Genomic DNA, 23,297 nt, shown 5'->3' on the forward strand with positions numbered 1-23,297 from the left:
TGGAGGGGGGACGAGAGGGAGAAGCCAGAGAGACAAACACGCTCCCTGCGTGTTGGTGGAGCGTCTTCACTCCGCACATGAACTTCAGCTGAGGACTGGGGAGCTGGGCTGCCCTGCCAGGTTTGGGGGGCAGCAATGTCTGCATCATGGCTCTGTGAGCACAAGCTGTAATGTGGCCTTGCACAGGCATGACTTCATCTGTTTCCATAAGATTGCTTTCTGCCTCTCTCTTTCTTTGGCTGGTAATTGAGAAACGCATGAGCTCACCTCCTAGGAGCGGGAAATGAGAACCGCAAGAGGAAACGAGCTGGAAAGTATACATTGGCCGGAAAAAAAATATAGATTAGGTGGGGGGGAAGGCAGAGATGTTATGGAGAAGAAAAGGGATTCCTCCTGTGTGGGGTCATTGCCATGTAGGGCTCATAGCATCTTCCTCTGCACTGCAGGCAAGGGCAGGGCTGGGGCACTCCTGCTGACAGCTGTGTAACTGTGCTTGACCTGAGAGTATCCTGTGGGCACAAGGAGCCCAGAGGCAGGGTGAAAAGATGGCCCAGTGTGATGGTGGTACCTCTTGATACAAACACAACCTCTCTGTCATTAGTGCAGCTTATAGGACCTGCTAGCCAGGAGGAGTGTAGCCCAGGTGTAAATGGGAACAGAGGATGAACCCACACAGGTGTGGGGCCTTAAAGTGCTTGATGGAGAAGAGAGGAGGAAGGAATAGTGTTTTAGGTGGAGTTAAAGACTTGAGTGAGGTATCTGGGGCTGGCAGGTCTCATAATGAGGGCTACAGGGTGCTGGGTGTGGGAGGGCTGCTCAGTCAGACCATGCTCTCTACTGTCGGATCTTGCTTACATGCAGGTAAGCAATGTCCATTGCCAGCATCCCACCTCTTTATTTCTTGTCTCTGTTTTCACCTAAATCAACCTTTAGGATTTGGAGAAAATGCCTCTGGAGGTAGGTTATTCTCAGTTTGGTCTCCACTTGATTCCTTGTGGGTTTTTTGCTTTTGAAATGGAGATGTTTGATAGAGGAGGTGATTTTAAAATGGTCACAGTGGCAAGGAGAGCCTTGTTCCTTCACTACCTTGAGTTTCTTCCCTGGTACCTAATTTTCTCTTTCATTGCATGTCCTCTGCTTGCCTTTACTCTCTGCACTAAGCATGTCTCTTTCACACTTTTCCCCTCTTCTGCTGTTGAGGTGAAGTGTGGGATGAGACCAGCTGTCCTCTCAGGATTAGCTGTTGAACCTGAAGGACTTGTTCTTTAGTTGATGGGCCCTAATGTAATGTCACCTGTCAGGGGGTCCTGTCCCCAGAGGGCTGTAAAATGGCCACTGCTAATTATCTCCAGAGAGCTTGGATGTTGGGAGTCCTCCATGCAGCCAGGTGCAGCTGAGGGAGGGAGAAAGCTACTGACCCACCTGCAGGAGCTGTGGAGAGTTTGCAGCATGTCCTGTTGATGCAGAAGGCTATTGTGGTTCACCCAAGGCAGTCTGAACAATATGGAACTTTGCAAATTAGTTCTCTGCTCTTGATCTATGTGGTCTTGATTTCAAAGTCTAAATAAAGACAGGTCAGAGTTTAGGATCAGCTGTAGTTGGCATGTATGTCCATTTCTTTTGACCTGTTCTATCTCTTTGTGATGATTCAGGATTTTTATTTTTTTTAATTTCTATTTTTTGGGGTATATACACCAAAGGAACTTCTAGCTGAAGCCTGTGCAATGTATTAGGGCTTAGAAGATTTGTGTTGGTACAAGTGGGGGATCCCATATACGTTATACACTATTTGTGTTTCCACTGGATTTTTCCCCTTCACATTTCCTTTTTTTTTTTTTTTTTTTTTCACAGTTTTTCCTAAGTGAAACACTAATGCAGTAATGTTCAAACCCACAATGTTTGAATGGCCTCTAAATCAGGCAAAACAAGCTTGCCCAACCCTAGTTGAACAGACTGGACTCATTTTCTAATTCATGCACACTCTGTTCATTTTGGCCTAATAAATACATTTCTGTCCTAGACCACGAGCGCTGGGGGACCTTGGAAAGTTTGACGTTAGCAGGAGAGGGGCAGGTGAGCAGGGGAGGAGAGGAGAGACTGGGTTGGTACCCTTGATTCCCCTAGATGTCTAATAGGAAAGGCCATATATTCCAAACTGGTGTTGTGTGCAAAGAAACCCATGTTGGATATTCAGTATGAATCAAGTTCCTCGGATGTCACTCTTATTTTTCAAAGGCTTATCTTTGTCTTGAAAAACCCAGCAGGTACTGAAACTGCAGGAGTTTGGGGTGTCTGAGAACTAATTGAGGATGGAGCAGGTTATGACCCAATTTTAGGTTTTGGAGCACAGGTCTCACTTGCATCTCATTGCTTTTATTTTTATTGCAGTATCTAAGCACCAGAAAAATTGTTGCCTTAGTGCATGTGACTCTTGCAGTATGGAGTGAATGTTTTTTGTTAAATGGAGTCTCTTGGGACTCTGAAAAGCATGAGAGTATATGGACTGCTCTCACTTCCCCTAAATACAGACACAATTGTAATAAGGCTTGTAGCTGTGGCTTGTATCCATGGCTGATCTTAGGAGAGGCTCATGGCCCTGAAAAAGCTGTGCATCCCTGTCCCTGTGTGTGTATTTAAACTGACCCATGGATGCCACCAGTACTTCTTGTTTGCTGTTCTGCTTCATGCAGGTTGCTTGGAAGGTCTGTGGCCCAGACCCTGCAGTCCTCTTTCCTGCTGTTAACCTGGGAGCAGGCCATGAAAAGACAAATTATTCTGGCAGTGGGAGATTCCTTCTGACTGCCATCTATCCCATGGGGAGAGCAGGCTGTGCATCTGGTGTGTTGCAAGAGTGCTGTGAGCTCCTGTTCTCACTGAGTGAGCTGCCTGTGGAGCATTATTAATCACCTCCCTTGTGGAGCCATGCAGGGGTTGGGGTGCACATTGGTTTCTCTGCTTTGCCTATCCCAAAGGGTTCAGCTCTGATCACAAATGTTTTCTAGGGTTCAAATTCTAGCTCTCCAAGAAAAAGAACCAAAGAACTCTGTCTCCCTTGACTTGAAAGCTAACGTGGGTCTGTTGTTGCTGTTCATCCCTTTATCCAGTGGTGACTTGTTTGTGGGACTTTTTCTGGAGACAGTATGTTGGTGTCAGTCAGGAAAAATAGTTCCACTCTGGAGGTGTTTTCTCCAATGGCCTGGAGGAAGCAAACACAGGTTTAGAGTAGGGTGCAGGTCTGTGGTGTAGTCACTACTTGGTGTGACCAGGTCTAGACTGATGATGAACTTATTTGGTTCTGTCTGGGCTCTTTGTGAACACCCAAACTTTTCCGTGAAGCACAGCAAATGATACCATGGCCTAAAATAAATATTTATTTCTGCCTTCCATGCCTGTTTGCCCTGCCTTTCTGCCTTTGGGCTTTAGAATATGATTCAGAACCTGTTTGCCTGGCATTTTACATCTTTGCTTTTCTAACCAATGTCTCAATGCTCTTGGTTTCTCCCTGCTTTCCTCTTCTTCCCAGCCTGGCATGTCCCTGGTTTTTCTTTTTTTTGTCAGCCTTTTTGACTGGAAAAAGCAGGCTGTGCCTTCTCCCTTACACACCTGCCCTCATCTGTGTTGGCCACTCTGGTATTTTAATTTCTTTTTCATTGGCCCATTGCACACGTGTTGATTGGTTTGCAGCTGCGGTCAAGGAATTTCCATGTCGTATGTGGAGAGAGGGTTTCCCCTTCACAGGCACTGCCTCAACCAGGCACTGCTTTGTGTAGAAATAGCTTGGCAGCTCTTGGAAACAGGTCTGTGTGAAATAATATTGTCTCTTTGAGGTCAGGAAAAAAAATGCCCTTTTATAGAGTCATGCATACACTCTTAAAAAGAATTCCACAAAGCTTGGTCTGTTCCCCCTTCTCACACTCTCCTCCTGCCTTACCTTTTTCCTAAACCACTGGAGAATCCAGTCTTGGAGTCTGACGGCACTGAGCATACAGCATGTACTGTGCCTTTAGAAATGCTGGCTGCACATAAAAGCCTTGCTGAACACTGGACTCTGTTCCTTTATTATGTTGTGTGCACAGTGTGTTGGTGGTGGGGTTCCCCACTGGGTGGGGAAAGAGGGAGGGTGGGATTAGGTAGGAAAAGCAGCTGGAGCAATGGGCGATGTGTGCTGTGGTTGCTGTGCTGGGGCTCCTGCTTCCCAGGCTGGAAAGGGAAGCCAGGAGCAGGCAGCTGATGTCAAAGGTTGTGCAAGTAGCCATGGGATTATTTGTGTGTTTTGCATCATTGCTGATTTTATTTCTGCTTGTGATGCTCCGTGCTTCCTGGGAGAAGGGTAGGTGGAGGGGAACATATGGGAGGGAAAGGAGGAAGGAAAGTTCCACTGCCCTAGGGCTATAGGGCAAGTTCTTACCCATCTGCTGTTCCCAATGCTAAAGACTGGCAAGAGCCATGCCTTTGGGGATGGATGTTCTCATTCCAGGATCTGGACTGCTCCTTGATGTGCATGTGCTGGTACATCCACTGCCATAAATCTGTGTGGTTGCTTGCCTGGTGACACATTTCCAGTTGATGCCCGTGCCTGGGTAGGCATCCACTCTGCCAGTCATGCACAGTGGAGCAAAAACCCCCAGTGCCAGGCCTGCATAAGCAGAGGAAAGCCCTGCAGTGGACATCCCATGGGAACACTGATGGACAGAGGAGCAGGTGGCTTCTATGATCTGTGAGCAGTCTGGATGGGCTCAAGTGATGTGTGATGCTGTTCTTGTTACTGCAGCTGGGGAGAACTTGGGTGAAATCCCTGAACATGAATGAAAAATTGTTCTGTTTCAGTGGCCATAAGTGTCCATTTCTGCTGCCCTTGTCCATCTGCTTGCTCTTGAAAAGGAAATCAGAGCCACGTGCAGATCAGGATGACCCTCATAACAAACATACTGTCTGAAGAGGGTTGCTGGCTCTTATAGTTAAGTACCTGCTCAGATTGTGCACAGTGATGTGCAAACTTTGCCATTTGCTGAGTTGCAGGCACCTGATGAGGTTTTGTGCTGTCATAAGTCCCTGTGTGGTAGAGAAAACCCCACTGTATACCTATTAGATACAGTTAGATTGTGAGGCTTCAGGATGGTTGAGCTGGAGGCACAGTGGATAACAGGAAAAAGTATTTTTTTCCTCATGCTGCTCAAAATTGTGCACCACTGCAGCGGCTCTGTGACAGCCTAAATCAAATCACAGACTGAAAATACTCAATGCTGCCTGAAATTCCCCACTTGCAGGATATTCAGATGTTTATTTTGGAAGTTTGAGTGGTGAACTGGGTTGCAAAGGGAATGCAGTGCTTAGTGATGGACCAGGGTGTTGGTGTTTGGAGCATAGGCTTGACTGGGGTGGCTGCTCTGTGTGCAGCCCAGCTGGCTGCAGCTAAACATTCACCTGTGGTCAGCATCTTCCATTTCTCCTTTTGCCAGAGGACTGGAGCATATTCTCTGACACACCCTAGCAGCACCTTAAAATTTCCCCTCTACCACTAATCACTCCGCCTTAACCTTTTCCAGATTATTACATGAAGTTTATCTCCCATTTGCCTTTTCCAGACACCTTTCTCTCCTTAACCTTCTCCTTGCACTCCTGCTAGTATCAAGTTCCTCCCTGGCTTTCCTCATTGCCTTTGGTTTCACTGTTTCTTCCTAGCCCAGGAGTTCAGTGCCTGCCCGGGCATGTGTGTGTATCCTGTACATTTCATTCACTCTGGTGTGATGGCAGTGTGGTGAGAGCTTAACTCTCTAGCACCTTCTGGCATCAAGCTCCATGTGTGAACTGAGCTATCTACAAAATATTGATGGGCTTTCTTTTTCCTGTTGCAATAATGCTTTTGGAGTGTTTTTAAGTGGCCACCATTTCTTTAGCATAAGAAAGTGAAGGTATTCCCATTTACCCTGTCTAACTCATCATTTTATAGACTTCTAGTGCAAGCTATTGAGCCATTTGGACCTTGATCTTTTCTCTTAACAACCTTGGAAACCTTTCTGTGTTCTCTAACGATTTTTTGGCATCCTCCTTTGGCCTCTGTTCCTATTACCCCTACTTTGAAATGGGTGAGCAGGCTTCAGCTCATGCTCAAAGTGTGAATGTGTCATTGATTTATGTGGTGGCATTTATAACGTTTTTGGTATTGTTCTTTATCCTATTCAACCTAACATTTTTTGGTTCTTTTTTTCCTGATGGCCTCTGTGCACAGAGCAGATGTTTTCATTGAGCTGTCCGCAGTGACGCCTAGATCTTTTTCCTGAGTGGTTACAGTTAATTTAAAACCCATCAGCATATTACCTCAGCAATCCCTTGATGTCACTGGTTAGAAGATCCCAGCTGGCTGCTGCTCTTAATTCTATTGCCTGTCTGTTTCCTATTATTTTTTATTATGCTTACGTTTACTTGCATTCTGCGCCAGCTTTTCAAGCGAGGTGGGCACACTCCTTTACAAGTGGCTAACACAGGCTCTCAAATTCTCCTCTTAGTGTACATAAAAGTCATGCTCAGGTGTTTGCACTGCTGAGCAGTGCCAGCACAAGAAAACAAACGTGGCACATATTTGCACATGTCCATTTTTTGAGATCTCCCCTCGCTGCCTGCATGAAGGAGCAGCTTGTCTGCTGTGCCCATCTGGGTCGTGCCAATGAGTAACCCGTGCTGGGCAGCCCTGAATATTTGGCACCAGGCTCTTTCATGTAAAATTGTGTGGCTTCAATGAGCTAACAGGGCAGGGGAGGAATTTTGGATGCATGGCAGGTTGAAAGCTGTCAGCAGAGGCTTAGGCAACATAAGGGTGCCCTTTGAGGTCCCTGTGTGTGTGTGGTTTCATTGTTGATCTGTTGGACAGTTCTGAGGACCTGTAAAACGCTGTGTGGCACTTTCCAACGTGTAAGATAACCTAAATAATACAAGGAGTGCTATGGTGCTGAAAGTAGCACACCGAGGGGGTGCTGCTGTGGCTCTGGTGAAGTCATACAGCCTGGAATAGGGCATGCAGGGACATTGCACCAGGTTTGCATTAGAAAGCTCCGTCCTGGAAGCCAGAGAAATTTCTCTTGGCTCCCAGAGGAGCAGTAGTAAAGCGGTGTTAATGAGAGATACTGGGAGAACTGCAGGAAGGAGCCAAACGCTATAACTCTGCTTGCTGATTGGAAACATTGTGAAGTCCCCTCTCGCTCTGAATGGCTTTGCAAATGGCCTTTGGCAGCTGCCATCTCCTGTTTCAGAAGCTCCTCTGCCACTGAGGACAGAGTCCTAGGAAGATGGGATGGTTTAAACAGGAAAACAGACAGCTGCAGTGTGACCAGTTTCCTACTGTGAGGAAGCTGAAACCAGTCTAATTTTGCTGAACTGTGACTCGGTTCAGTCCAAGGATTCCAATGCCATGCAGTAAATGTTACAAGCTCCTTGGAGGAAGGGGAAAAAAATCCTTCTGATTCAAAGGCAAGGGGAGGAAGAGCCCAGCAAGGGACAGAGATGAAACTGCCAGTAATGATGGATGGGAAAAGCCCAGTAGGGTATTGTTGAGCAGGACCTGAGAGCAAAGAGATGAATGGTCCTTAGTGACCAGGCTCCACTGAAGTCTGTGGTATGGATCAGAACAAAAGCCAGCCACACTTGTCTCCTTGCTGTGGGGAGGGGATGGTGATGCACTGTTGCTGCACTCCACAGAGCTCCTAAAGGGGTGATAGATGATGTTCTTGAAGGATGAAGCTGCAGTAGATTCTTCAGCTCCTGAGACCAAAGCTCAGCTGGTCCCCTCCTGCAGAGGGCAGGTGGCTTGTCTGGCTGCATTGGTGAAGCTCATGCCAAAAGTGATTGTGAGCAGTGTGCTGTGGCCATTAACCTCAGTGGAGAATCACCCCTGCTGTTATTAATGTAGAGCAAGAGCAGCAAGTCTGCTAGGCCAGGGATGAGCTGACTGAGGGCACGTGTATAATCCTAATGATATTCTGCATTGGAGATGTGAGTTCCAGCAAAATTTCTGAATGTGGTGGGGCTAAACACCCTAAGTTTCTAAGAGAAACAGGTACAAAAGCTTTCTGCAAGCACTTCAGTCCTTGATGTGCCCAGCACATGAATGGTGATCATGACAAGTATGGCTGGTTTGCAATAGTAGCCCAACAGGGTGGAATATCCTTTCCCAATGCATTTATTTCCAGCCAACTTGACAAGTGGGTGAATGTGAATGCCCTGAGAACATACAGAAGTTTATTTCCTAAGCCAGGTCTTAGATGGCAAAAAGCTGAAATGGAAGGGAAAGAATGCCTCCTGCTACAAAGATTACAAGGAGCAGGTAAAAAAACTCATGCAATTCTGAAGTGCCACTGATGTGGCAGGAGTGTCACTGAAAAGCTGTGTTAGGGAGTTAAAGTACCCTGGTCTCCTGCAAGGAAGGAAGAAGAATGGCTGTGCCTAGCAGGTAAATGAGGAAGGAAATCAGACTCTGGCAACAAACAGGTGGGCCAGAGAGCACAGAAATGATCAGAAGAAATCCTCTTGCTCTACTTTACAGCCACATTTCTGATTCTTTCACTGCCTGAAGAAAACTAGGTTGAATCTGTAGTGGCCTGAGCCAAGCAGGCTGTCCATCAACAGGGACAGGGGAGAAACAGACATACAGTAAGGCCAAGTGTGCATGGGAAGATAAAAGGCAGTGCAGAAACTTGGAGGCAGTGCTGTCTTGTAACTACACTGGAGGGAATAAATTGGCTTCCTCACTGACAAAAGGCCTCCACAAACCAAGCAAACCTGTGCAAGAGATATCAGACCAGCTCTGGCAATGAGGCTGAGCTATGGGGACACAAAAAGCAGCTGAAACTCTCATGCAGGCCTAGACTGTGCACTTCCAATCTGAAACTGGAATAAATCAATGGTCCTGTATCAGTTTCCTTTCCCCACAAACATAACTGATTTTGATGTGGCAGTTGTTTTGCAGATATTACTGTACTGCAGCACACTTTCCAGTTCCTTGTATTAGAACATGGTCTCATTTCTCTGTGAATCAGCTCTTTGCTAACTGCTTTGTGAGCTGCAGCAGAGCAGACTATGCCTAGCACAGAGCCAGACTCCTCAAGCAGTTTTCTGGTTGATGACCAAATTCAGAGGCTATTCCTTTCCACAGCTGCCAGTCTCTGTGACACCACAGCATTTGCTGTCATTTGCTTGCTGGGGAACTGCTCACCAATCCATTCTGGAATGGCAGCAGCCATTTCCAACTTGCATTGGAAAGGTAGTGTAAAAAAGGTCTTGCTGTTTTTCATGGAAGCAGTTTGTCATTTTAGGATTTCTTTATGAGCTCAAATCCACAGGAACCTCCCTTCCTTCCACACCTTTGTCTTCCCACTTGATAGGAGCCCTCAACCTCCAAACTGTGTGTGAGCTTAGCAAATGAGGGCTTAGAGATGCAATACCACTGGGGACAATGTGAACCAGGAATGTACTAAAGCCAGAGGCATTGTAACCTAGAGCTGCACTGAACAATGTGGAAGAAATGCTGTCAAATCTGTGTCTGTGTGAGCTATTATATACCCAGCTAGCCCCCCTCCAAAAGTTTGCTCAGCATGCTGACTTTCCAGGAGCTTTCTCAGGGCTTGGAACAAGTTAGCTATCTCCTGCCAGAACTGAGAGAGGAACACGACTGGCTGACGAATACCATATGTTCCAGGCTGGCCAAAGGAAACCTAATTGTGTTTTGTTTAGCTTGTGTACTTAACTGGGTTTCTGTAACAGGGCTGAGATGGTTGGCTTTGGGGTTTTTTCTTCTTTCCAGATAAATGGGGCTGATCCCTTCTACACTGTGCTGTGACAGTTCTGTATTTTTGCCCTGGAAATGCAGGGTACAGCCTGGAAGGGATCAGGGGGTAGCTGAGCAAAGGGAAAGGTAGTTGCCAGTAGGAATAATCAGAAACTGCAAGATTAACATCTCATTCTAGGCAAGGAGCATGCAATCCTGAGGAGGAAACAAAAATGCTTGGGCTGACCAGAAGGTTCTCCATCCTTTTTTACTGGCTGTTAAGTCATCAGAATGGGAAAAAGCTGTTTGTGACCTGGGAGTGGGAGCACAGAACTGTGGATGTCTAATATCTAAATGTAGATTTGCTATGTTAAAAGTGGCTTAAAATTTGAGCTGCATCAGGCTGCAGAAACTAAAGGCTGATCCCTCTTCTGAGACCGCCAGGGCAGAGTACTGTCCCTAAAAGGCACAGATTACAGCTTGCAGAAGTTGAGATTGGACTGATGCTGAGTAAGCTTCAGTTCCTGGAGACACCTAACCCTGGATGGAGCTGGAAGAGAACTTACTCCCACTTCTTCCCTCTGTTCCATTACACCACATCACTTGGAGTTGGTCACTCCTCTCTGATGTATTTTGTTCCCTCTAACTGCCCTAAATGCTGAGGAGCTAGCTGGAAACCTTGTACCCAGTCTATTCCTTCAAGTTGTTGGAGCATGTAGGCATGTTCTCCCCATGTTTTCTGGACAGCCTCAGCTGTGGTGTTGGCAGGGGCATGCAGCAAGCTTTGCATCAGCTAGGAAAGAGCTTTAAGTGGTGTGTATGCTATTCTGACAGGCAAGCAGAAAAGGGTGGGGGCCTTGATTTCTAGCTGAGCAGAAGAGGTGAAATGAAGGTAAAAAGCAGCTGCCACTTTAAATGGATGTCTTCCCTCCCCATCTCTTATTTATCTCATACCTTCCTGTTTATACCGTCATTTCCCGCAGCTCCCGTTCTGTCATTTAGAGGTCAGGTCAACCCAAGGTCTGCCCCATTTCTGAGCACCAAATCAGTGCAAGTGTCACCAGCTGATGCCACCAAGGAGACACAGGCTGCTTCTCCTTGTGAGCCAAGTGAGGGAATGTTCCAGATTTAATGGAAGATAGAAGCTGGCACAGTTCTTGACTTCTTCCTCCAAACCTGTCCCCTGCTCTGCTGTGTCCTTTCACTTCTGACACACTTGTTTATCCACAGGCTGCCTGTCCTGATATTCTGCCATGTGCTTTGCTGCCCACACAGACATGCTCAGCTGCGTGCTCAGCGACCCACCTATCTGGATATTCATCCCTGCTGAATCACTCTAACATGTACACTCATAGCCACGCTCACAGATGGACTCTGATTCCTGTGAGCCAGACTCAATCTGCCACCCCTGTGTCTTTCAGACAGGGGATGCTCTTCCCTCTTGGAGGAAACATAGATCTTCGTAGTGTGTTTATTTAGTTACCGGTTTATTCTCAGGCCCTTAGGGAAAAGTTGGTCGTGCCTCCAGCCATGTGGAGGGAAAAGATGAATGTTGACACCTCATTTCTCCAGCCTGCCCGTACTCTGAGATCTGCTCTAGAAGGGTTGGCAATATGTTTGAGTCCAGTTGCTCCTTTTGTCTGGGTAGAAGACCATCTCATCACCTTTTCATGGCTGAATGTCCAATCTCCTTGCTTGGCCTGCTCCTGGCTACCATCCTAAGGTGTGTGATGACCACCATGACAAACTCTGAGGCCAAGCCCTTGCTGGAGGCTGTCTGTCCCACACAAGCACTCAGGGCCATGCACAGTCCTGCTGATGCTGCAGTATGAGCTTGTTGGGTAAGGCATTCTCCCATCAGATGCATCTTCAAAGCAAAACATCCTGTTGCCTGAATGTTCCCTGTTCAGTGTGTTAGCTCCCTCCCTGCCCCCCACTCTGATTCCACGTTGGACCATTTAGGAATTAATGAAGGCCAGATGCATGTTCTGCAAATGTAGGATCTCTGCATTTTGGCGTAGAAGCTGGCTTGATGCCTCTGTGTCCTTCAAATCCTTAGTACAGCTAATGACAACCAGAGGCAGCCTCCTCAGTCTGAGGTAGATCCCACCTCAGCAGTGACGTCCCTGTGACCACAAAGGATTTCTCAGGGACCTGGAGAGGGACCAGCTCTCGGCTGTGGAGCCCCAGGGTCTGTTTTCATCTCTCACCAGCATTGGCGGGATGAATTCGGAGTGGCTGAGCTGTCCAACAAGAAGGTGGTGAGCTAGGCCAGCACTGGATTTCTGAGGGGGAAGGAAGGAATTCAATGTATTTTGGTGGATGTGAAAATAAGGGGTGGATCATGCTAGTGGGAGCTGTCCATGTGTTGAGATAAGGGAGCAGATGTGCTGCACGACTGTTGCAGCCTCGTGCTCCCGGCCTCTTGTGCACTGCTCACCCTCCAGGCAGGGGTGAGTCAAGATGGAATGCTGCTTTCCAGACTGGGATCTGACCTGCTGAAATGCCATTGCCACAGCAGCTGTGCTTCCTTGCTGCAAGCAGAGCTTTTCCTCTTGCAGGGCTCCTCAGCCACCTCTGCTGGCCCGTGGATCCCAGAGCTGATTGCAGAGTTGTTCTCTGGGTGTCTCCATGCAAACACTCAGCGTGTGCTGGGGATGGATATCTCTGAATGTGTGTGAAGATACTAGAAAGAGGGGTGCAAAACCTGGTTTTGTGCTCCATAGAGTGAGAGACCTGTAAACTAAGTTTTTGCCCCTAACATTTGCTCTGACTTGTTTGTAGAACAAGCTTTGCATGTGTTTTAGCCAGAAGGATGCCCCTTGGCAGGAGGCTGGGGGTTATGGGCATAGATAACCAATAGTGGAGTGTAGTGCTGCATGAATTTATTCATCACAGCTCTGCCATGAACAATCAGTAATGATTGAGCCATGACCTTGTTATATGTTAATGACCCTAATTTGAGCTTGCAGTGATTTATGGAAGGCTCTGTGGCTGCTTGTAGCAGTTCATGGAGGATATTTCCATCTCCCATCAGCCTCTGGCATTCTGGGACTTGCACAGCTCACTAGTAGTGGCAGAGATTTCTGCAGGAAAAAACCTCATCCCCAAACAAGCTCAAACTTCTCAGATCTTCAGCACAGAACCTTCTCTCTTTTCCCCTTCTCTCCCCATCCCCTTCAAACATACCTGTGGGTAGAGGTAGTGTTATTGGAGCAGCCTGTTTGACTGCTATAATATTTTCCACTCGGATCCATTGACTTCTATTTCATGTTTTCTTTGGATCAACACCTTTTGAGAGCAGTAGAAGCTGCTTGAATTTGAATAGCTGGCGACAGTGTGTCACACTGCTATCTCTTCTTAGCTTCACCTCTAGAAGGCAGTGATGATATGTCTACGTACAGTCACCCAGCTGAAGTGTGTGTCTCTGTCTCTCTCTCAATGGGGGTCCTTTATCTGTGTACTGCCAAATGTGCCCCGAAGGAGCACAGCATGACTAGAGTGTGTTTACAGCAAATGTGTAAAGGAGGCAGGGATCACCATATTTCTAAACCCTTTTCTAAGGGGGAACTTTGGCTTCTCTGATGACAGAAAATAAGATGAAGTTTGTTGTTCTAAATAGTTTTGTGGGTTTTTTTTCTCCTTATCTATGATCATTGGGCAAAAAAAGAGAAAATATAATTGTTTTGGGCAGCACTGGAAACTCTGAAGCTTTGTGCTTTCTGTGTCTTTTGTCTCCCCAAAGGTAGGGAGGCTCAGAAGAGCTTGGGGGGTCTCCCACTCAGGGTCTCTCTTTCCTAGGAGTTTGCTCTCCATCTGTTCCTATATCCATCTTCTGTTGGCTCAGGAGAGAACAACCTAGGGGCACACAAGAGCTGATTGAGTAGCAGTAAACTAACAGAAAGGGTAAACAGGGAACTCTTGATGCAGTTTTTCTCATTAAGACCATTACTAGGGTTTTTGCTTCTGTTGAATTGTTTGTTTTCATGAAGCATCAAGGACTAAAGAATTTCAAAAGCAATTAGCAGATAGATAGGATTTCACCCTCTGATGTATGGGAAGAAATTGATTTGTTTGTCTAGAAATAGAGTCCCTACAGGAACAGAAAAACAGCCATTGAATTTGAGGTGAGAAAAAGAAAATAGAACCAGATCCAGTGAGGTAGGAATTATCATTTCATGCTTCTAAACATTGGTATCCCTTGTTGAATATCATCGTGAAGCTTATGATGTTTGTGGATTTTATTTGGGACTTGTGGTCTTTATTTGAGCTCTTGGAATCAAGAGGCTGAATGAGATTCTCAGCTTTCTATTTATTTTTATTTTTTTCAGACTAGCATTTCCAGCTCTCTTGATCCTGGAAGAAAATAACTTCACTTGAAAATATGAAGCCTCGAGGGTCCAAATAAGAAAACAGATGAAAAATACTCCAAATACTTTTGGGTTGGTTAAGTCTTATTATTCTGAAGCCTATATCATTCTGTTCTAGGGCCACACACAACATTTTTGAAGCTGAAAGCTGGCAACACTCATGCTGTTAATCCGAAGCATTTTAGAAAGTGGGTGAATGCTGGTGGTGATCGTGGATGAGAGTGCGTGGGGGAGATCTCGCAGGGCTGTGGGCTCCTTGTGCAGGGCACTGGGAAGTGTCTGCCTTGCAGAGTTCATGAACTAGCCATGGCAGGCAAGGCTGTCTAGAGAGGTGTCTTTTCCCCTCCTCTGTTTACAGTTATCTGTCTGGAAGGAGGCAGTGAGTGAATTGCCCGTGAAGCCGAGGAGAGAGGCAGGAATGTAAATCCAATTTGCCACAGTTAGTTACATACGTGACCCATTGGCATTGGGCTGGGGGAAGAGTGGGAAGGCACATCACAATGGGAAGGTGCCCCATCCTGTCCTGGGGCTGGACATTGTGTGGGGCAGAGCAAGGGTGAGAAGGGCTCCTGCAAACAGAGAAAAACAGGGGCAGTGCAGCATCAATCACAAACTCTCCTCCTCTCCACAGTGGTTGCTGTTGTTGTTGTTGTTTCTGCTCTTTAAACAATATGCAAGGATCCATCCAATATCCTAGGGCTTTTGTTTATCTAGATTTTTCATGAGGAAAAAAAACTGAAAAGAGGAGAAAAAGAAACGAGAGGGGAAACACACACATTCCTTCCAACCAGAAAGTCATGAGTTTTGATTCAGTCTAATTACACAAGTGATATTTTTATAACCTCTGTGAAGTCTCCTTGCTTTTTTGGTGTGTCTCCATTGTTTATGTGAGAGTGGCCAGGTAGCCAAGGCAAAGTAACGTTGCGAGAAAAATTCCCTTGGTCTTGGAATATGCTGCACTCTCTTTGGCTTCATAAACAAGCCTGTTTTCCTGGTTTCAGACCTCTCTTAGGTTCTTTTGTTGCCTCTTCCTCTAAACTAGGGTTACTCATGTTCTGCCCAGCTGTGGGCCATGTTGGCAGCTTCATAGCATCCCTTAAATATGCACAAAGTGGTACATAATGGGGCCAGACCTCCAGTAAATTAAATCACTCCTGTTCTCTGTCCCGTTCTGCTTGCAGCAAGGAAACAAAGCCCATGGAGGCCGCTCTGCAGGCTGGTAAGGGGAGCTCCTGCCTAGGTCTGGCTTTCCCCATTGTAGGCACATGGACCTGAGGGTCCTGGTGGGCAGCAAGCTCTCCATGACCCATCAGTGTGTTCTTGTTGCCAATGGTATCCTGGGGGCATTAGGAAGAGCACTGCCAGCAGGTCAAGTGAGGTGATCCTGCCCCTCTCCTCAGCCCTGGTGAAGGCTCACCTGGAGTACTGTGCTGAGCTCTGGGCTGCTCAGAACAAGAGACATGGAGCTCCTGGAGTGAGTCCAGTGGAGGGCTATAAGGATGGTCAAAGGTCTGGAGCATCTCTCCTTTGAGGAATGGATGAAGGAGCTGTGCCTTGAGAAGAGATGACTGAGTGGGGACTTCAACAAAGTCTGTTAGTATCTGAAGGGAGGGTGTCAAGAGGATGGAACCAGGCTCTTCAGTGCTTCCAAACAATGGGCAGAAACTGGTGCACAGGAAGTTCCACCTGAATATGAGGAAGAACTTCTTTGCTGTGCAGGTGACCAAGCATTGGAACAGATTGCCCAGAGAGGGTGTGGAGTCTCCCTTGCTGCAGATACTAGTGAACCATCTGGACACAACCCTGTGCTCTGGGGTGACCCTGCTGGAGGAGAGGGGTTGGACCAGATGTCCCACTGTGGTCCCTTCAACCTTACTCCTGTGCTTCTGTGAATCCTTGTATGGGTGGGGCCAGGGTGCTTGGGAGGCTGCAAGGAGGAGGGAAGGTGTGAGGTGGATAAAAGCCAAATGCTATGCTCTGCATCTGCAGTGACATGTCTTTCTGAGCAGCCAGAGTGCAATCAAAAGGCAGAAGTCCAGCTTCTGCTCTACCTGCCCCAAGCATGCATTTCTTGCTTGGTTGAGCAAGCCTCAATGCTCACTCCTGTAGTAATAAATAGCCCAGGTGACAGCTGCACACTGTTGCCTGCTTTGGTGATCTGATTTGGTGTTTTTAGAGATTGAGATTTCCTAAGTCTGTGCTCCAAGAGAGAATTTAAAGATGCAGAACTAGTCAGGCTCCAGCACTGGCACAGCAGGGGCCAGAGAAGGCACCATGTGGAGAAAGGAATTGAAGAAGCAGCAGCTTGGGCTCATGGATAGACCTGATGAAAAAGGGTGGATTGGCCTGTTGAGTTGCCACGTATTCTGAGTGTTGGAAAAAAGTTTTGTTTTCTTTGACTGGTCTCGTTTTTTCATGTTGTTCACCAGTACCATGAACAGTGCTGGCAACAGCTGTGAGTTGGTTCCAGCTCTCTGGCATTGTTTTTACCTTCCTGTAGTGCAGGTGACTTTGGGATGTGGATGTTCAGGTGGCTGGAGCTGCATTTAATCACCACAGGGCTGTGTTACTCTGTGGATGTGCTGGGGTCTCAGAGGACCTGGTACACAGGGAGATAGGAGTTGGAAGGAAGATGTTCATCCCTGCAGATAGCCAGCATTTATCCCACAGGCTGATTGCTGCTAGTGTGATTGTAGAGCAGTTGCAAGGCTTTTGTAAAGGGTTTAAAAACTGGCCTTGATTTTGGTTGTTCAGTTGTTTATCATAAAGCCAGTAATAAATTGCATATGCTTGTTGCTCTTGAGATACTGTCTCTTGCCTTGTTAAAAAAGACCCTACTCAGAGACCCATCACTGAAATGCATCCCTCATTCACAGAGATCCATCTATTCCTCAAGTATTTGAGCACTGTGGTCACTTAGGTGATGTGCTTCTTGGACCACCCTGATGGTGTAACCATTGTGCTGCTGGGAGGTTTGGAGAGTTCAAAGGTGAAATGTGCTGTCTCCATGCATTTGTATGCATGGTTGCTTTGATAGCACCAACACCACAGCAGCCTCTCTGCTCTTTCCAAACCTTGTGAGAAATGAAGTTGAGGTCTCAGCTGGTCAGTGATTAGCTCAGTTCCAGTCTAGCACTCATGAACTCTTCCCACATCCATGGATGTTTTTGTGATGGGCTGTCACCCATACATTTTGTGTTTGGAACAAGCGGTACTAGTTCTCCTCTTGGGTGGTGTTTGGGATGATGTGGAAATATGTGCATGTTCTCCAAGTGTAATTTTGTCAGCAGACTGCCTGAGGAGTGACCTGAAGCTTTCAGCAGAGACATGGGGAGCTCAGTAAAAACACCCAGTGGTTGAATAGTTGAGCCCCACTCAAATGGTGGGCTCAGGAAAGAGACAGGAGAAAAGAGATTGGGGAAAATACCAAAGCTTCTTGGGCTTAGATGTGAGGTTGAGGGTGTGTATGTGAAGGGAGGCAAGAGCTCACTGAGGAATATGGCAGAAGGAGACTGCTCACCTGGCAGTGAGAGTGCTCAGTGTGAGAAGTCCACAAATAGGGAGGTTTGAAACAGGCCATGGTGGGAAGAAATGGAAAGATGGTGTGAGTCAGAGGCAGGGACAGCCAAATTCAGCACCACTTTTAAGCAGAGGAAAGTCCACTGACATCTTATAGCTCCAGGCAAGGACCAGCAAAACATCTGGGCTGGATCTTGAGCAGTGTAAATCTGTTTGGGGGCCACTGCCTTCAGTGGTGCCACAGTGATCTATGCACATGAAAGCTTTGGACCTCTGCTTGCCCTCCTGCCTTCAGCCCTGCCTGCCTTTTGGGTCCTGCAGAGCTCTCTGGTTGAATTTGTGGGTGTCAGTGCAGGGGGTTTCCTGTTAAATGAGAGAAATGCTGTCCCTCCATCCCGCTTCATCTGCCTGGGATTTCCAACAAAAAGGCACTGACTAATTCCATCTGGCAGGCTGACCATGCTTCAAAGACTGCAAATCCTGAGACTTTTAACTTGCAAACAAAACCATGCATTAAAAAAAAAAAAAAAAAAAAAAAAAAAGGCAGCTCTCCTCAGGGATAGTCTCTGCAAAATCCAAAACAAGGTCTCAAGGCCTGCCCTGGTGCTCCGGCTGACGCCAGTGTTTTTTCTGTCCCTTTTAAAACCGAGCTGGAGTGTTCCCGATTCCTCTGTTTGACACCTTCAGCTCCCTTATTCCCTTTGGTGAATGGGGTGGGGGAAGGAGGCTGCAAGGAAAAGGCCAGAGCAGAGGAGGGAAGAAATGCCTGGTATTGATCCACCAAGGCTGGCCAGACTGCGAGAAATTCCGGTTTGTGAAAAATGTTGCGGTTTAGAGCATTTGTTTTTGTTCCACAGTGGGATGAAACCAAGACTTTCTGGAAGGGGGGAGGAGCGGGGGGGAGAAGAAAAATGACCTTTTTTTTAAATTTTTTGGTGGTTGTTGTTGAGGAGGAGCAGCCTCCCTGCGGTACAGATGCCACAGTGCGTGGCTGGGGAGTCCTCTCCCGACGGCCTCTCCTTTGCAGCCTGTGCTCCTCCAGCAGGGTAGTGCAGGGATTGGGATTAACCCCTGCAGGAATGGCTAGAGACCTCCTCCTGCCTCCAGCTCACTGCATGCCCTGGGTACAGCAGAATCAAGGAGTGACCTCCCTGTGACAGTCATGGTGCAGCTTAGCTGCAAAACTCCATGAGATCCCCTTCTTTGTGGTGGTTCTACCCTTGCTGAGGTTTTATCCACTCGACCAGGCAAGTTTCCCAGCTGGTGTGGGGAGCAAGCTGCACAGTTTCTGGAGGATGAAGAGGGTCCCTGAGTTCAGTGATGGGAAATAGGGAGGATTTGACCCAGAGTTCATGTAAAGAGAGTTTGGAGTAATTACCAAAAAAATCAACACCATGAAAGGTGTGATCTGGAGACACCCTCTTGGTGGCCCTGTGAGGTGTTGGTCAGTCCCAGATCCCCCCATGTGTACCTGCATGTGCCTCCCAGGCCCAGGCTGTGAAATGTCTCCCCTGTCTGCAGAACAGCTGTGCCATTCCAGGGATTTCCACCCCATCCACACACCCACACCTTGTCACTGGTTGTCGAGACAGGAATGGAAGTTATCCCATGCTTGCAGCTGGCAGCCCTTGGGAAATGCCCTGTCTGTCTTCTGGGAGGTATACCCCTTTTTCTGAATGTTAGTCAGCAAACTGTGGAGGGGAAAAGAGAGAGAAGAGAAAAGGAGCATCTGCTGTGAGTCAGAGGGTTCCTCCGAGGCTGTGGGATTACAGAGAGGGAGGGGTGAGGCTGCAAAGCGTGGCTGCCATAAGCAGAGCTATGCTCCACCAAGCCACAAGCATGAGGTGTTGGACCTCACAGGCTCAGGAGCACAGTGGGATCTTCATTAGCTCTTTCCAGGACAGGAGGGCTTGCAATAAAACCTGAAATGTCTGGTAATTTGATTGTCAAAGGCCACATCTTCCAAGACAAATGCTTTGGGCCAGCCACAGAGTGTAGAGCCAGGGTTGCTGGGAGAAGGCTGCTAAAAGAACAGGTTTATTTCTCCAAAAGGGATTTTTTTGGCAAGGGTTATATCCAAGGCTTTTTCACTAGTTGCAAGGTTGCCACATTGGCAGGTGCTTCCCTCGCCCTGGCATCTACTGTGTTCACCCAACACAGCTCTCTGGACTTTTACCCACACACCTGTTGCTCTGTTATTGTGAAGCAGAAGTGTTTCAAACCTGCCATGAGCCAGCATCTCAGGATTTCCCAGGCTCTCAATCTTCCCCTGTAATGTTGTTGGGTGTCCCTTTCTATAGAGGAGGCTTCTTACTGAAGGAGAACAATTGTGGCTCTAAGAAGAGCTGGGAAGGCTGGTAGCCAAGTTTTGTTTGCCAGAGCAGCTCATAGGCAGCTGCTGTTGAAGGTCAGGGCTGCCCTGCCTTGGCAAAGTGTGTCTAAAGCTGCCTGATGCTGTCTAGTAATAACATCCAGAATCAGCTTGTTGTGGACTTTCCATGTCCTACTGGTAACAAGGGAAGGATGCCCAGTGAAGACATGGATAGGACTCACCACCATGTCTGGGTGTTTTCCTGGGTTTATGCCTGGTGCCATCTCCATGCACAGAAAGGCACCAAAGTTGGCTCTTTCTTGCTCTCTGTCTCTTTTGAATTGATTCTAGGCACAGGTTTCCCATAGCTTCTCCTGGTTAGTGCTCATGTTGCCAATGGGCCAAAGTGCTGCAGGGGAAGGCCAAGTATCTGGCAAAGCCATTGCCAACAAAAAGACCTGAGGCTAAGGCTAGAACTCCTCTCCTGGTGAAGCTGAAGGCAGGGATGGACCTGCAGTGTTGCATTTTGTTACTTACTGTACTGACCTAGCTCAGAAGGGAGTAAGGAGGAATGTTGTTTCCTTGGTCCTACTATCTTTTAGTTTCATACAAGAAACAAAATTGACTCTTTCCCCTATGCTGAAAAATGCAGATGTGCTGTGCACCTCCGCAGGCTGTGTTGGAAGGAGTCACTGTGCTCTGTTATAAATATTTGACAACCCTCTCATTAATTGTTGGAAAGACTGCCTGGTAATTTGGTGGAGTCTGGAGCCTGCAGAATGTTACTGTGAGTGATATGTATCTGTATATCCTATAACCCTGGAAGAACTCTTGAATCCTGTGAAGCTCTTGGCTCTGGAAAGTCACTTTTCAGGCACATTTTTTTCCTGTAACTGAATTGCAAGTTTTTTACCAACTCTGCCTCCCCCTTCTCTTCCCCATCCCCCTCCCAAAAGGGACATTTAAAGGAAGATACAAACATCTTCACACCACCTTCTCTCTGAGAAATGGAGGTGACACTGAAGAAGAACTGCAAATCAAAGCAAGGGAGAGTAGCCTCCTTGTGTCCTACCTGAGGTGTAAATGGGACTAATATCTCTTGGAAAGTTGTTAAACACTTGTCATAAGACCCTGCACTCATTTGCTTGTGGTTTTGCCAATCTCAGCTGTTCTCACTGTCATTTACAGTGCCACATGTGCGCCTCAGGATAGATTTTTCTTGGGATGGTGTAATCTGAAACGGTTCACTCATTTCCAGGAATAAGATGAGGAGAAAATTCCATAATTTTTCCTTCTGTGTTTGAAAAAAGACAAAATGCAATATTGTTGTTGTTACTTCACTGAGGCAGCTGATTTCTTCTCTCTGAATGAGTCTGAGATGTCATTGAGGAATCTCTAGGAGGTAGAACTCACCTCTTTTTTAGTGCTGGCTGTTTCTTAGGCATTCATTCCATGCAATTTGTCTGAACTTTCTCCATCCTGTGTGGAGAAAGATGAGGGTGTTCAATCAGCCAATCTGAAAATAGGTACCTAATAGTAGTGAAATGAATTGCATCCTGGGGGCTCATGACAGAGGTAGTTTAGAAAAATTGTTTCAAACAGACTCCTCATTTTTAGACAGATGAGTTCAACCCTCTGAGACTGAGGAAGAGCCTGCTGTTTTTCCTATGAAAAGCTGATTGTTTTCAGCTGTGTTATAAGTTTTGGAGAAGAGAAAAAACAAAACTATAATCTCATGATGGTGAGAATCTGGTAAATGCTGTGATGAGTCCACTTGAATAGTGGATCTCTGTGGCATTTATCCCAAAATCAAGAGAGTGCATTTCATCCCTGAACCTTCCTAATGACTCTCATGACACCATGATTCTGGGAGGTGGTGGAAAAGCTGTGTGTCTTTCCTGCAGTCTTGGTGGCTCCAGTTCTGGTGGTGCCCAGGAGGCAGGGAGGAGGTGTGCAATCAAACTTCAAATGCAGAAGGACTGCTGGGAGCTGAGTGTGGGGGAGAAGGCAGCAAAGGGAGCAGCTGGACTCAAAAAGTGTGGCATGGGAAGGCAAGGGGGGAAGTGAGGACCAGCAGGAGGCCTGGGACTGGAAATGCTACTGAAAGTCAGAAAGATGAGACTGATACTGGGAAAGGAACTATACAGATGGAAAGTGAGATGGAAATTGCACATGTGAGAAGGGAAGGCTGTTGATGGGGCAAGGAACTTCAGGATGATAAGCAGAGGTTCAAAATTCAAGAAAGACCAAGTCTTAGAGGATGAGAAACTAATGTGGAGGCAGATGCACAGAATGAGGCAGAACAAAGGCAGTGGGGGACAGGCAGAAAAATTCAGACTTGGATGGCTACCAGGGAAGAATTACTGAGGATGTCCTGTGGAAAAAACTGGCTGTGTTACAACCATGTTCAGGGCAACCAGTTACTGCTACGTGAATAACCTGGATTTTGACACTTTTACAGGACTTCTAGCTCTTGGGATATAACATTCTTTATAGGCATACTAGTGTATAGACTGAATGTATCTTTTCATCTGGATTTTTCTCTCTATTTCTTGTGCTAACCTTTCCTTGTTTTTCTCTACTGGTTTTTCTAGCCTTTCGTGAGCAGACTTTGGGTCCAAGGAAGTTTGTGCTGAACTCTCAAACATATGCTGCTCAAATGGTTTGAAATATTGAGTGAAGAATGTTCATCTTTCATTAACTGGACTAAAGGTATGTATGAACATGATTTCCAGGAAAAGTACGCTTGAAAGTGTCAGGAAGAGCCTGTCACCTCTTTACTAGGATGGAGTAATTCCTTTCCAGCCCTCTGTTGGGTGTCACCATTGTGCCTGTACCTTCATCTCAAATGATTATCATGCAAATGGTTAAAATCAAGGGGGGTTTAAGAGCAGAAGACCTGGCCCTGATCATCCAGCTCAATGAGACCAAGTGCAGTCTGTTACAAGGTCCAAGGTACAGATGTTGATTTTAAACATCTGCCTAAGTGCGTTCATACTTTGAGCTGCTGGGAAATAGTTCCTGGTACTCCTGGGTGGCAATCTGTAATTCACACTGCTGCAAGGGGCCAGCAGAAATGGGGCAACGTGCTTCTGCTGGCCTTGGAGGCTGCAGCTGGATCTGGGCGTGCGTTTGGAGCCCCGGCCGGCGCTGCGTGCACCGCTCGGACGGTCCCGCCGTTTTACGCACTCGCTGTTCCCTGGCAGAGCTGCTGGCCCCCATTATTCATCCTGACACACTCTGCGATGCACAGAGCCAGCCTGCAGCATCCAGCCTGCAGCATCCAGCCTGCAGGCCTCCCCAAGGCTGCAGGGGGGGAAGAGAAATAACCTGCAGCGCA

At 47.1% G+C, this 23,297-nt stretch overlaps 1 protein-coding gene across 1 annotated transcript in view; it reads left to right on the plus strand.

Moving 5' to 3' along the window:
* The first annotated feature begins 715 nt into the window (after nucleotides 1-715).
* Nucleotides 716-23,297, plus strand: part of LOC306804006 (uncharacterized protein) — a 172,566-nt gene continuing 149,984 nt past the window's right edge. Inside the window, exons 1-5 of the mRNA XM_079310070.1 lie at nucleotides 716-870; nucleotides 10,308-10,570; nucleotides 11,255-11,598; nucleotides 14,089-14,199; nucleotides 22,552-22,669. The gene's annotated coding sequence lies outside the window, so the exon portion shown is untranslated. The remainder of the gene's footprint in view (nucleotides 871-10,307; nucleotides 10,571-11,254; nucleotides 11,599-14,088; nucleotides 14,200-22,551; nucleotides 22,670-23,297) is intronic.

This window comes from Erithacus rubecula (genome assembly GCF_903797595.1).
Source record: "Erithacus rubecula genome assembly, chromosome: 6".
In the NCBI taxonomy this organism is placed as follows: domain Eukaryota; kingdom Metazoa; phylum Chordata; class Aves; order Passeriformes; family Muscicapidae; genus Erithacus; species Erithacus rubecula.